This window comes from Priapulus caudatus, unplaced genomic scaffold, assembly GCF_000485595.1.
Source record: "Priapulus caudatus unplaced genomic scaffold, Priapulus_caudatus-5.0.1 Scaffold1548, whole genome shotgun sequence".
NCBI classification, from domain to species: Eukaryota; Metazoa; Priapulida; class Priapulimorpha; order Priapulimorphida; family Priapulidae; genus Priapulus; species Priapulus caudatus.
Genome location: NW_014578609.1, coordinates 13381 through 27271, shown reverse-complemented (window position 1 = coordinate 27271; position 13891 = coordinate 13381). Strand labels below are relative to the sequence as shown.

General features: G+C 47.2%; 1 long non-coding RNA gene across 1 annotated transcript; it reads left to right on the top strand.

Annotated features, from left to right (window-relative positions):
• Positions 1–411: 411 nt before the first annotated feature.
• LOC106816972 lies at positions 412–2160 on the top strand. Its single transcript, XR_001394972.1, has 3 exons — positions 412–450; positions 1289–1403; positions 2121–2160. It is a non-coding gene; the product is annotated as an uncharacterized LOC106816972 (long non-coding RNA).
• Positions 2161–13891: the final 11731 nt, after the last annotated feature.

Below are 13891 nucleotides of genomic sequence, written 5' to 3'. Positions count from 1 at the left end.
AGGGGGAGGAGTGAGAGGGAGGGGGAAAAAGGAAGAGGAGGTAGGGATGGGAGGAAAGTGTTAGGGGAGGAGTGAGATGGAGGGGGAGGAGTGAGAGGGAGGGGGAAAAAGGAAGAGGAGGTAGGGATGGGAGGAAAGTGTTAGGGGAGGAGTGAGATGGAGGGGGAGGAGTGAGAGGGAGGGGGAAAAAGGAAGAGGAGGTAGGGATGGGAGGAAAGTGTTAGGGGAGGAGTGAGATGGAGGGGGAGGAGTGAGAGGGAGGGGGAAAAAGGAAGAGGAGGTAGGGATGGGAGGAAAGTGTTAGGGGAGGAGTGAGATGGAGGGGGAGGAGTGAGAGGGAGGGGGAGAAATGAAGAGGAGGTAGGGATGAGAGGAAAGTGTTAGGGGAGGACAGCATAGGTACGTATATCTCACCGCGCCTCCGCAGGTGAAACCAGAGCTACAAGCTAGGTGAGCGGAGGGAGGGGGAGGTGAAGATGGGAGGGGGAGAAAGAAAGGGGAGGTAGGGAAGGGAGGGAGGAGAGGGGAGGGATGGTCAGGAAGAGCACGGCAACCCCACCGTGCTGCCACACGTGCAGGAAGGAAGCCGATGGAGAAAAGTAGGAGAGAGGGAGTTAGAGTGTTAGAAGAGAAAGGAAGAAACAGAGAGTAGACTGGAACGAAACGAGAGAATCGCTATTAAATCGGTATTTAATAAAGTACAGGAATAAAGTAATTAATAACATACTTTATCATTAATAATAATATACATTATACTTAATATCAGTATTGATATCATACTGATATTAAGTATAATGTATATTATTATTTAATTTATTAGGTTAAAGTTAATGGTTAAAATTGGTTAATGGTTAATTAACTTTAAAATAATGAAATAGTTTAAGTACAAGACACTCCTACGGAATCGCGAGATGTTCGTGCAAATTAAATTGACTACGTCACGAATTTTCTATGATGTAAATTTTGTTGCCATTTTTTACATTAAAAGTAAGTACTAACAGGAGTAAATGTATCGTCAAATTCTTACCTGATGAGAATGTTTTAAAAATGCAAAAAAACATGGACGATTTGATATTATGATCCTGACATTAATTGCTTGCTATGTGCTATGTATGAGTCACGAGTGTATGTTCACATCGAACAATATAGTAAAACAGGAAGTATAACGCAGCAATTTAACCGTAAAAAGTGAACAGAATCACTTACATTTTGTGAAAAAGTGGAAATGTTTTTTTTAACTTTTACTATTTATGGTGACGTAATCACTTTAAAAGCTCTGTGTTTGCAGCGGCCTGGAGCTGAGCGGCTACAGCTATGTGAACAGCGGCACGAAGGAGCGTGCGACAACCCTGCTCATCGCTGGCATAGTCGGACTGGGGGAAGTCAACTCGAACATGGGCAAGGTTCTGGCAACAAGCATTTACGCGCGGCTAGAATAGCGTATCGTTACCGGTGTCGTCGTCACGCGTGCTTTTGTCTAGGATTGCTGCGCTAGGGTTGCCATCCGATGAATCGATGATTCGCCCCTGTGTTGCGCATGCATCGTTAATAAAGCGCGATTACAAAAAGTTTCGACATCGGTAGTTGGTTGTCGTTAGTAAAGCTGTCGCGTGTGTTTTGTGTAGGTGTTCAGCTACGTGTGACGCATGACTCATTACTTAGACTGTCGCGTGTGTTTTGTGTAGGTGTTCAGCTACGTGTGACGCATGACTCATTACTTAGACTGTCGCGTGTGTTTTGTGTAGGTGTTCAGCTACGTGCGACGCATGACTCATTACTTAGACTGTCGCGTGTGTTTTGTGTAGGTGTTCACTACGTTGGACGCATGACTCATTACTTAGACGGCTCACGTGGATTTTGTGTAGGTTGCTTCAGCTACGTGTGACATGACGCATTACTTAGACTGTCGCCAGTGTGTTGCTGTAGCAGTGTTCACCCTACGTGTGACGGCATGACTCCATTACTTAGACTGCCGCCGTGTGTTTTGTTGGGTAGGTGTTTCAGCTGACGTGTGACCATGACTCAGACTTAGGACTGGTCGCGTGTGTTTGTGTAGGAGTAGCGTTGGCATTGCGCACGCGCAGTCTTGACTGAGACGGTCTCCCATGTTTTGTCAAAAGGATTTCAGTCTTTAGTGGGGCGAGTGCACGCATGGAGGAATGAGAGCCAGCGCTCAAGATTGAACTCCTAGCAGGTACAGTCGACCTGCAGCAACGTGGCAACCCCTCCAACGCTGCGACGAACGGCGTTAGAGTAGTCGGTTAGTTGAATTTCCTCTCAGCCTCCTACTAGAGTAACTCCAAAAGTAAACAGCTTACATCCCAGGCGATCTGCCCGGGTTAAGATTATGTGCGCTGCTTGCTGTAGATGGCGCAACAGTCCTGGACTGCGTAAGCGAAACAGCGGTGTCACCCCTTCGCCAATAGTTGTAGCAGTAGTCCATGATTTGGGGAAGCGTCGAGGCGCCCGGTGGAGAGAGACCAAGAGAGAGCGAGAGGAAAGGAGGAGAGGAGAGAGAAGAGAGGGAAAGAGCAGAGAGAGAGAGACGACGAAGAGAGAGGAGGACGAGAGGAGATGGAGAGAGAGAGAGAGGAGAGGAGAGAGAGGAGAAGAGAGAGAGACCGAGCAGAGAGAGAGAGAGAGAGAGAGAGAGAGAGAGCAGAGAGAGAGAGAGAAAGACGAGAGACGAGAACACACTTCCTCATTCCACGGTGACAGCCAGAGAGCGAGAGCGAGAGAGAGAGAACGAGAGCATCCGTGCGACGGCCCTTAGCGAAGGTTTACCGATGCTCTCTTGTTTTGCCGCAGGGATGCCGAGCGGCCTCGTTGTGACACCAGAGGACGAGAACGAGGTGACGAACGGTGAAGCGGCGTCGTTCAACGTGAGGGTGGTCGACGCGGCAGGCAACGCCGCAGCGGCACCGCACATGACCGTCGTCGCTAAGGTACGAAGGTCATCGCTAAGGTACGACGGTCGTTGCTAAGGGCCGGCGTCGGAGCTAAGGTACGACGGCTCGTTGCCTAAGGTACGAAGGTTTGTCGCGAAGGTACGGCGGTTGGTTGCTAAGGTACGGTCGGTCGTGCTAAGGTATGGTGGTCGGCGCTAAGTACGGCTGGCGTTGCTAAGCGTATGCATGGTCGTGCTAAGGTACCGGTTTGGTCGTGCTATAAGGTATGCTGGTCTGTTGGCTAAGGTACGGCGGTTGTACAATCTAACGGTTACGGCGTGTCTTGCTAAGGTACAGCGGCGCTTTGCTAACGGTACGGCGATCGTACATGCCAAAGTTAAAGGTGGAGGTGATAGGTTTGCCGCCGGCTGCGACAGCGAGGGTGGCATCTCAGAGCCGAATAGTTGTAGGCTGCATGTCTGATAGACAAGACCAGCAGGTGCGTCAGACTAGCGATAATTTCGGTAATATAATTTCCCATTTCTTACTCCAGTTCGACATGGTCAAGGGAGTCCTATCCATCCTGTCTAGGACCAGTAACATTTCTGGGCAAGAACTGCCTAATTCACTAAAGATTTCACGCATATCTATACACAATACGAATTACATTAATAAACAAAACCATACGTAATATAAATTAGCAGAAAAAATCAAATCTCGAAACTCGGGACTTCCGATTGGGAGTTTATCGTACGATGTTTCCGCTGACCGGACTAAACCGTCAAGGGCTGCACTCGTGTGTTTGCGTAGTCGGCGACCCGGTGGCATCGACCTACACGCTCGAGTGCCGACGCCGCGGAGGGGCTTCGACTACGGTAAACGTGGCGCCCTCACACTGTCCGAAGATGGTGCGGACCGGAGCTGATCACCCACACGTCGAGCTACAGGTGTGCGCCTACCTGGTGCGGCATGTAGGCGTGCGCGGTGCGGGAGGCGAGGGTTGTGTTGATCATTGCCCTCGTTTCTCCTTCTCTCTGTGCTGTTCATTTGCCTCTTCTCTCGCTTGCTTTTCGGCTCCTCCGCGTTTCTTGCTTTCTTCCTGCTTGTGTTCGCTTTTGTTACAGGTTGCCTCTTTTATCCTTTTACGCCTGTTTTTCTTAATCGCTGCTTTCTCTTCCTCAGCTTCCTGTTACGACGTCCTCTCTCCGCATCCTGCTGTCTCCTCCGCCTCTTATCATTCATCCCGCGTTCTGGCCTTACGTGTATAACGTTATATGTTATATACTATATAATATTTAAACAGTTATTCGCCGAAGGCCGACTTGAATCTTGTTAATAATTATGTGAAAATATTGGAAGTATAATTATAATCATTAATTATTTAATTATTCAACCAGATTCACCGACGCCTGAGGGAATAACTGTTTAGTTGATTCGATTGCCCGGAGTAGATAAAAAATAGACAAAGAACTAAGTGCTGAAACCACTCATGTGACAAAACGTTTTCGTAAAATTATATGCTAAATCAAGTGTCGCGCAACCATTTTGCTTTGGTAACTCAAATCGTTGCATTTCGGCAAAATTTTAGCCCCTCAACGAAAACTCAAACATATACCGTTAGGAAAACGGTAAACAACCTTGTTGAAACAGTACTTTAGCCCGAATTTACCCTGAGTCTCAAAACTCCTTATTTCACGTTATCGAAATCAACGGGTAAAAGTAATTGTTATTCTTTAGTTCATGACGCCTGGGGTTAATTATAGACGTCCCCATGGTTTAATTCTAATTAGGTAGTTGCCATGCAACATGCTGTTATGAGAAAATCAGTAGTAAAAAAAAAGATAACTAAAACGAATCATCAACTACAACATACGGTATTAATAGTTTAACTCCAATGTCTAGTCACCAATCTTGTATTTTGGAGGCACTTAATTTATTAAGAATTGGAATCAAATATAATTGATTCGGCTTCACGATACACATTTCAAATATATCAAGACGCTACATTTTGCGCACCTACAATAGTAACCCTGATCGAAATATATTCACCTAGCGTGCTCATCAAGCAGCGTGCAGATTCCTTTAATAATCACTCCGGGCGATGATACTAAAAATATATATATATATTATATATAATTACATACCGTATTTATTCGTTGTATAAGTCGGCCACACTTTTTGTACACAACTTTTAAGAAAAAAAAAAATCTGTGTGTGCGACTTATACATGCAGGCCTAAGAAATCTTGTAATGCTACCGAATGTTGTGTTTACCAACTTTTGCAGGCAACAATATATGGGATTGCCACTTATACTCGAATGTTGACGTATACACGGAGTAAATACTGTGGTAAATAAATCTATATTATATTGTATATTACTCATCTTGAATCGTATCTCCGTCAATGACGTACGTCTGGTTTATTTCTATTGTAATATTAATTAGGATATATATATATAATCAGCCGGCTAGATATAAGAGCAATATATTTTCATTTGTCTACTTCCTGATATAATATATACATATTTATTATATATATATATATATATTCAAGAGCGGATAATGTACTAGAGTTGGCCTACAATCGCGCAAAAACGGAAGAATATAGTGCTATTTTCACGAATACCATTTATTCTACTTTGCCTGCGAGTCGTGAATAATTCATGGTATTGCATTAAGCAGAAATTCTTTGCCTCTCTAAAAGTCAAGACCAGACCGCCTTGTCAAATTACGATACTCCTTAGGCCCGAGATATCGCGGCTTCCTAAACCTCCCCTCGCCACATGCCAAACGCCGCTCTCGAATACACTTCTTCCCCATCTACACGCGGGCTAGCAGCCGTGTGCTCCGCTGAGAGTTCGGTTTTCTCCGCCATAATTTTATGAATGAATTTTTTCGGAGCAGTGCCAGGGTGGAGTGACTTGTCGGGGGCATCGCCTATGCCCTTATCTCCATTATCTTCCTAGCACCGCTAATGCCCGGTCATGATGGGAGCCGGCAATGCTTTTTTAAGATAAGTCTCTACACGCCAGCTAGTAAAGAGTACTCCAAATTTGGCGCATTGGTGACATCATTATCAGCCGGCTCCAAGCGCTGACGCGAAAACCAGATAGCCGAAACATGCTTAGCAGCGCCTGTGAACGGATGGGGACAGAAGTGGCATTCGAGGCGGGGTTTGGCACTGTGGGAGAGGGAGCGTTTAGCCGAGCCCGATATCTCCGCCTAGGGAGTATCGTATTGACAAAGCGGTTGCGTCGTTTTTACGAGAGCAAAGAATTCTGCTTAATGCAAAATACCATGAAATTATTATTAGACGTCGCAGGCAAAGTTAGATAAATGTTGTCGTGAAATAGCACTATTTTCCCCGTTTTCCGTTGTACACTCTAGGTATTATTAGCTCTTGATATATATAATAATATATTATATTGTATTATTCTCGTCGTACTCCAGGGCTACCGTCGAGGTGCGGCGGGCGGTAGACGGGCAGCAGGTGCGTTCAAAGCTCATGCCGAGCGGAGCGTCCAAGTGCCTCGCGCGTCAGCTTTCCTGCTGCGAAAACTTGCGCGATGCCGCTGCAGTATGCCGCGCCACGGTCAACGCGCTGGCCGGATCGCACCTGACCGGCGTCCAGCTGGTGGTGGTGAACGAGGCAGGAACGCCGCTGCCCGTTGACAAGGTCGCAGCGAAGGTCAAGGTCAGTGCCGGGTCATGCGCGGAGGTCTCCCCTCCCGGTCGCTTCCTGGAATCTTCCCCTAAGATAAATCTATCCCAGAGTTCTTCCTTTCTGGGGACCTTCGCCTCCCCCCAAGTTGACCACTCCCATAAATTTATATCACTTAAAAATTCTTCACTACTAACCGGTGAGGCTGTGATACGGGCAAGGGAACGACGCGTTTTTAAAAGTGAGTGAGCTTGCGTCGACACAGGCAGGTTAACGAAATATTACAGCTGGCTGTCACGGTCGAGCGGGTCCAGCGACTTGGTGGTGGAGTCGGCGGGCAGGTTAACGAGATATTTACTTACAGGTGAGCTGGGTCACGCGCACCTGCGTGGCGGAATTTGGTGGCGCGGGGTCAGCTGCCCGACCTCAAGGTTCCTAACTCCGTCACGGACGCACAGCACTGCAACGTGTCGCTGCATGACCCGGCCGGCAACGTCGACTTCTCTTTCACTATCAGGCGAGTATCGCCTGACGAAAAAAGAAAAAGCTGGTGTGAGAACGAAGAGGAGGGTGCGGGAGGCAGGAGGCAGTGTTGGCAGGGGCGGAAGAAAGTGTCGCGGCGAGGAGGAGGGTTTGCGGGGGGAGAGGAGGGTTCTGGCGGCTGTGAGGAAGAGGGGTTTGTGTGGGGTGGGCAGGAGTAGGAGTGCATGGGGGTGGGAGGAAGAGGGTTTGTTGGGGAGCAGCAGGGTTTGCATGGGTGGAGGAAGGATACGCACAGCGTTGCTGTGGGTGGGAGAATAAGGGGTTTGTGTTGGGTGCGGGCAGGAAGAGGATTGTGCAGGGAGAGAAGCGGTTTCGCCGCCTTTGCGTGGGGGTGGAGGAGTAGGGTCGTTACCGCGAAAGGGGGAAGCGTGTTTCATGAGGAGAATAGAAAGGTCGCGGATCAGGAGGGAGAGTTGTCACATGGGCGTGAGTAAAGGAGATTCGTGCAGGCCTGAGCAGGATGTTCTGGGGGGGGGCGTCAACCGTAATTCACGGGTGGGGACCGGCGCGTTGGCTTTACCGACGTTTCTTGTTGACGTCGTCATTATATCATCAAGGGACCGCCGGGCGGTTGTTTACCGGACATTTGTTGTTTGTTGACGATTCGTCCCTCATCGCGTGTGCTTGCAGGCCGACGTCCGGACGAGGCGTGACGAGCGCGCGACGTGCGCGGGAGAGGCGACGGACACGCCTCCGGCCGTTCGCGCTACGATCGTCACATCCTCGTTGTCGGCGCCCGACAAAACACGGAAACCACGGATCGAGAAGGTACGACGAAGATATACAATACGTAATAATTAATGCACAATTATATAATATAGTTATAGTAATAATAATATTACAAATATATAATATGAATCAATAATATATACAATATATAATATAATAATAATTAATATACAATATAGTAATATAATAATAATAATATACAATATATAATATAATAATAATAATAATAATTAATAATTCATACATATATAATATATAATAATTAATATACAATATATACAATATAATGAATAATAATATACCAATATATAATATAATAATAATAAATACAATATATAATATAATAATAATGAATAATAAGAATAATAGTACAATTATATAATATAATAATAATAATATACAATGCATGGGGCGGAGGTGACGCGTCAGCGTCGCAGAGAGGGGTGGGAGGTGGCGTCGAGGTCGAGCAGCAGGGGTGCGGGAGGCGGCGTCAGGATCGAGCAGGAGGGCGGTGGCGTAGGGCGCTAGCGGTTCGAGCAGGAGGGGTGGGGAGGGGGTTCAGGTCGAGCCAAGAGGGGTGGTGAGGGAGTCGAGGGTCTCGAGGCAGGAAGGGGTGGGGAGGCGGGGTCAGCGGTCGAGCAGGAGGGGGTGGGGAGGGTCAGAGGTCGAGCAGGCGAGGGGGTGTGCCTGAGGTGGCGCTAGGACATGAAGCTGGGCAAGATGCAGGGTCGTTGAGACCGGAGGAGGGCTCGTGAGAGAGTTTAACATAAATCGTAACTGTCATTCGAAATGTAAATCCTAGTCGATCCGATCGAAAAACTAGTAGGATGAGTAATTACATGTGTCGTTCACAGGTGGCGCCAGAGGAGCTGCAGGTAGAAGCTGACGACCTCGCGCGCGACGACCTCGTGGTGACCCCGGCCGCCGACGGCGCGGGCGTGGTCGTGCGCGGGGTGAGGTTCGGCGGGGAGCGGCTAGGCCCGCGCGAGCTCTCCATCGTGTGGAGGAAGCTGAGCGTCATCGTGCGTCTGACCGTCGTCGCCGGTCCCGTCGCCGCGGCAACCGTCGTCGACTGGTCGGCGGACGAGGTGAGGGATGCTCGCGCGTTTTTTTTCGCCTGTTCACTTGTTGTTTAGTGAAATTGCATTTTTGTTTTCGCTTTGTCAGCTCTTTCTTCTTTATTTCGCACATTTACGTCATTGTTTTTTGCATTTTCGCTTGTCAGTTCTGTCGCGTCACGCGTTCGCATCTTTATTTTTTCGCCTGTCAGCTGTTCTTTTGTTTGGCAGACGGTGGTCGCGTACAGCGGAGGCAAGCTTCCGAAGCCCCTGGTGGTGCAGCTGTGCGACGCGGTGGGGAATCCCACGGACGATGCCAACGTGCGCGTTCAGCTGGTGAAGCATGGATCCTACAAGGTACCATATAGGGGAGGGGAGTAGGGGAAGGGAGGGGAGCAGGAGGGGAGAAGGGGAAGGGGAGTAGGGGAAGGGAGGGGGAGCAGGAGGAGAGGAGGGGAAGGGAGAAGGGAAATCTCACAGACGATGCCAACGTGTGCATTCAGCTGGTCAAGCGTGGATCCTACAAGGTACCATGGGGAGGAGAGGAGGAGGGGAGGAAGGGGAGAGGGAGGACGGGAAGGGGAGGAGGAGGGGAATGGAGAAGGGAAATATCACAGACGATGCCAACATGTGCGTTCAGCTGGTGAAGCATGGATCCTACAAGGTACCATAGAGGGGAGGGGAGTAGGGGAAGGGAGGGGGAGGAGGAGGGGAATGGAGAGGGGAATCCCACGGATTCAATCAAGGTACCATAGAGGGGAAGGGAGGAGGAGGGGAGGGAGAGGAGCAATAGGAGAGGGGATGGATACAGAGGCAGGAAAGGGAAGGCGAGGTGAGTAGGTGAAGAGGAAGGAAAGGGGAAGTGGGAGGGAAAGGATCGAGTCAAGAAAGACAGTGAATAAGGATTGGGCAAGTAAAGGAAACATGGTGGAAATAGGGGTAAAGTGGAGTAAAGGTGGTAAATATGAAGAGGGGTGGGCATTCGATGTGCTATTTGCTTAGTTTGTTCGCAAACTCGTTAATGTGTGAAATGATGACGTGGAATATTTTAGATTAATTTAGCTGCTGTTGATAGCAGTAACAACCTCCACTGTGATAGAACCAGACACGAGTGATTGTGGGTCACGAGTAGTCACATTACTTTTGTTAATTGGTCGTTATGTTGCTTTAATTCAGTTGCAGACACACCCACTAACGATGAGGACAGACACAAAAGGCAGAGCTGACTTTGGATATTTCACAATTGTTGCTAGCAAGTATGTATGTGCATGTGTGCGTGTGTGCGTGCGTGCGTGTGTGCGTGCGTGTGCATATGTGTGTGTGTGTGTTTGTCTGTGTGCGTGCGTGCGTGCGTGTGCATGTGCGTGTATATATATGAATTAGTACATCTAGTGTAGAACTTGCCTTCTTATATATTTTGCATATGAAATGTAACTTGAAATGAATCAAATCAAAATAGCGTACGGTAAATAACGGCGAATTGAAACTTGTTTAGGCAATTTGACGAACCAGTTTGACCATTAATCATGAAATATATTCTTTCCGTGATCGACAGTGATAATGTATGCGGTGTATGCTAGAAAATAGCAAGTGCTTATAATTTCTACTCGCAATTTCTCAATATCGACACGCATTTTGCGAGTTAGCAATAGGGAAATTCGAGCCCTGCTGACGTGGGCTAGGTGGCCGCCGCCTTGACCACGTTTCACGGCTTTCTCGCTCACCAGGGGCACGTACGGTGTCGAGCCAACGGCGACCGTCGGACGAACCGCGATCGCCGGCCCGCGGCTCACGATCGACGTGCTCCCCGACCCGGCCAGGCTGGACCTTGTCGTTGCTAAGGTACGGTGGTCGTTGCTAAGGTATGGTGGTCGTTGCTAAGGTACGGCGGTCGTCGCTAAGGTACGGTGGTCGTTGCTAAGGTACAGCAGGCGTTGCTAAGGTACGGCGATCGGTACATGCAAAGTAAGATGTGGAGGTGATAGGTTTGCGCGTGCGACAGCGGAGGGTGGCACTCAGAGCCGAATAGTTTTAGCTGCATGTGATAGAAGACCAGCAGGTGGTCAGTAGCGATAATTGGTAATATATTTCCCCATTATCTTACTCCAGTCGACATGGTCAAGGGAGCCTATCCACCTGTCTAGGACCAGTAACATTTCTGGCAGAACTGCCTAATCACTAAAGATTTCACGCATATTATACACAATACGAATACATAATAAACAAAACCATACGTAATATAAATTACAGAAAATCGAAATCTCGAAACTCGGAACTGTCCGATTGGGAGTTTATCGGACGTGTTTCCGCGACCGACTAACCGCAAGGCTGCTCGTGTGTTTTGCGTAGTTCGGCGGACCCGGTGTGCATCCGACCTACACGCTCGAGTGCGACGCCGCGGGGAGGGGTCGACTGACGGGTGGCGCCCTCACACTGCCGAAGATGTGCGGACCGCAGCTGATCACCGCACTCGTCGAGCTACAGGTGCGCCACCTGGTGGGATGTAGGGGTGGGCGGTGGGGGAGGAGGGTGTGATCATTGCCCTCGTTTCTCCTCTTACTGTCTGTTCATTTGCCTCTTCCTCGCTTCTTTTCGCTTCCGGTTTCTTGCTTTCTTCGTGCTTGCTGTTCGCTTTTGTTACGGTTGCTCTTTTATATTTTTACGCTTTGGTTTTCTTAATCGCGTGCATTCTCTTCCTCCCTTCTTTTACGCATCTTCTCCCTGCATCCTCTGTTCCTCCTCCCTCTTATCATTCATCCCGGTTCTGGGCTTTATACGTTATATTATATATATATAATATTTAACAGTTATTCGCCGAAGGCGAGGTGAATCTTGTTGAATAATTATGTGAAATATTGAATGTAATTATAATCATTAATTGTTTAATTATTCAATAAGATTCACCGAGCCTGAGGCGAATAAATGTTTTAGTATCATTGCTCGAGTAGATAAAATAATAGATCAAAGAACTAAGTGCTGAAACCACTCTGTTGACAAAACGTTTTGTAAAATTAGATGTAAACAAGTGTCGGCAATCATTTTGTGGTAACTCAAATTGTTGCATTTCGGCAAATTTTGCCCCCAACAAACTCAACATATACCGTTAGGAAAACGGTAAACAAACCTTGTTGAACAAACTTTAGCCCCGAATTTACCCTGAGTTTCAAAACTCCTAATTTCACGTTCGAATCAACGGTAAAGAATTGTATTCTTTAGTTCATGTACGACTGGGGTATAATATGGACTCCCTGTTTAATTTCTAATTAGGTAGTGCCTGCCATCTGTTGGAAATCAGAGTAACAAAAACCAATAATAAGCTTGAATTTAACTACCTACCTTTAAATAGTTTAACTCCAAATTTTGTCACATCTTTGGTATTTTTGGGGACAGCATTTTCTTTAAATTTGATTTGTCAATTTCGGCCTTCGTACACATATTACAAATCTTAGCCGCCATTTTTCTTCGGCGCCACTACAATGTAACCCTATCGAAATATATTCACTTAGGTCTACATCCAATCAGCGTTGCAGGATTTCCTTAATCACTCCGGGCGATGATACTAAATATATATATATATTATATATATATTATATACCGTATTTACTCGTGTATAAGTCGCACATTTTTGTACACAACTTCAATAAAAAAAAATCTGGTGTGCGACTTATACATGAGGCTAAGAAATTCTTGCTTCATGTACCAATGTTTGTACCAACTTCTTTCAAGGCAAAATATGGGATTGCAACTTATACACGAATGTGACGTATACACGAGTAAATACGGTAAATATATTATATTGTATATACTCATCGAATCGTATCTCCGTCAATGACGTCGTCTGGTTTATTTCTATTGTATATATTAATTATGTGTATATATATATAATCAGGGGTAGATAATGACAAATATTTGTCATTGTCTACTCCTGATATAATATTATACATATATATATATATACTATATATATCAAGAGCCGGATAATACCTAGAGGTACAACGGAAAAACGGGAAAACAGTGTCTATTTCACGACTACATTTATTCTACTTTGCCTGCGAGTCTAGAATAATTTCAGTTTTTTGGTTTTTGCATAAGCAGAATTCTTGCTCTCTAAAAGCAAGACCAACCGCTTGTCAATACGATACTCCTAGGCCGGGAGTATCGCGGCTCCTAAACCTCCCCTCCCACATGCCAAACGCCGTCGAATACACTTCTGTCCCCAGTCTACACGCGGCTAAGCGTTGCTTCGTGAGAGTTGCGGTTTTTCCGCCATAATTTTATGAATGGACTTTTCGGGAGCAGTGCAGGGTGGAGGTGACTTTCGCGGGGCATCGCCTATGCCCTTATCTCGCCATTATCTTTCCTAGCACGGCTAATGCCCGTCATGATGGAGCCGGCAATGTTTTTTTTTAATTAAGTCTCTACAACGCAGCTAGTTAAGAGTACCAAATTTTGGGCATGTGACATCAATTATCAGCGCTCCAGCGGTGACGGAAACCGATAGCCGAAAGATGCTTAGTCACGGTGAATGGATGCGGGACAGAGTGGAATTCGAGGCGGCGTTTGGCATGGGGAGGGTGAGCGTTTAGGAGCGATACTCCGCCTTAGGAGTATCGTATTGGCAAAGCGGTTGGTCTTGTTTACTGAGAGCAAAGAATTCTGCTTAATGCCAATTACCATGAATTTTATAGACGTCGCAGGCAAAGTGAGAATAATTGTTGTCGTGAAATAGCACTATTTTCCCGTTTTTCCGTTGTACACTCTAGGTATTATTAGCTCCTTGATATATATATTTATAATATATTATATTGTATTATTCTCGGTCGCTATCTCCAGGGCTACCGTGAGGTTGCGGCGGTAGAGCGGGTGGTCAAGCTCATGCCGAGCGAGCGTCCAAGTTGCCTCGCGGTCAGCTTCCTGTCATGCGAAAACTTGCGCGTGCCGCTGACAGATTGGCGCCACGGTCAACGCGCTGGCCGGATCGCCACCTGACCGGCGTTCCAGCTGGGGTGGTG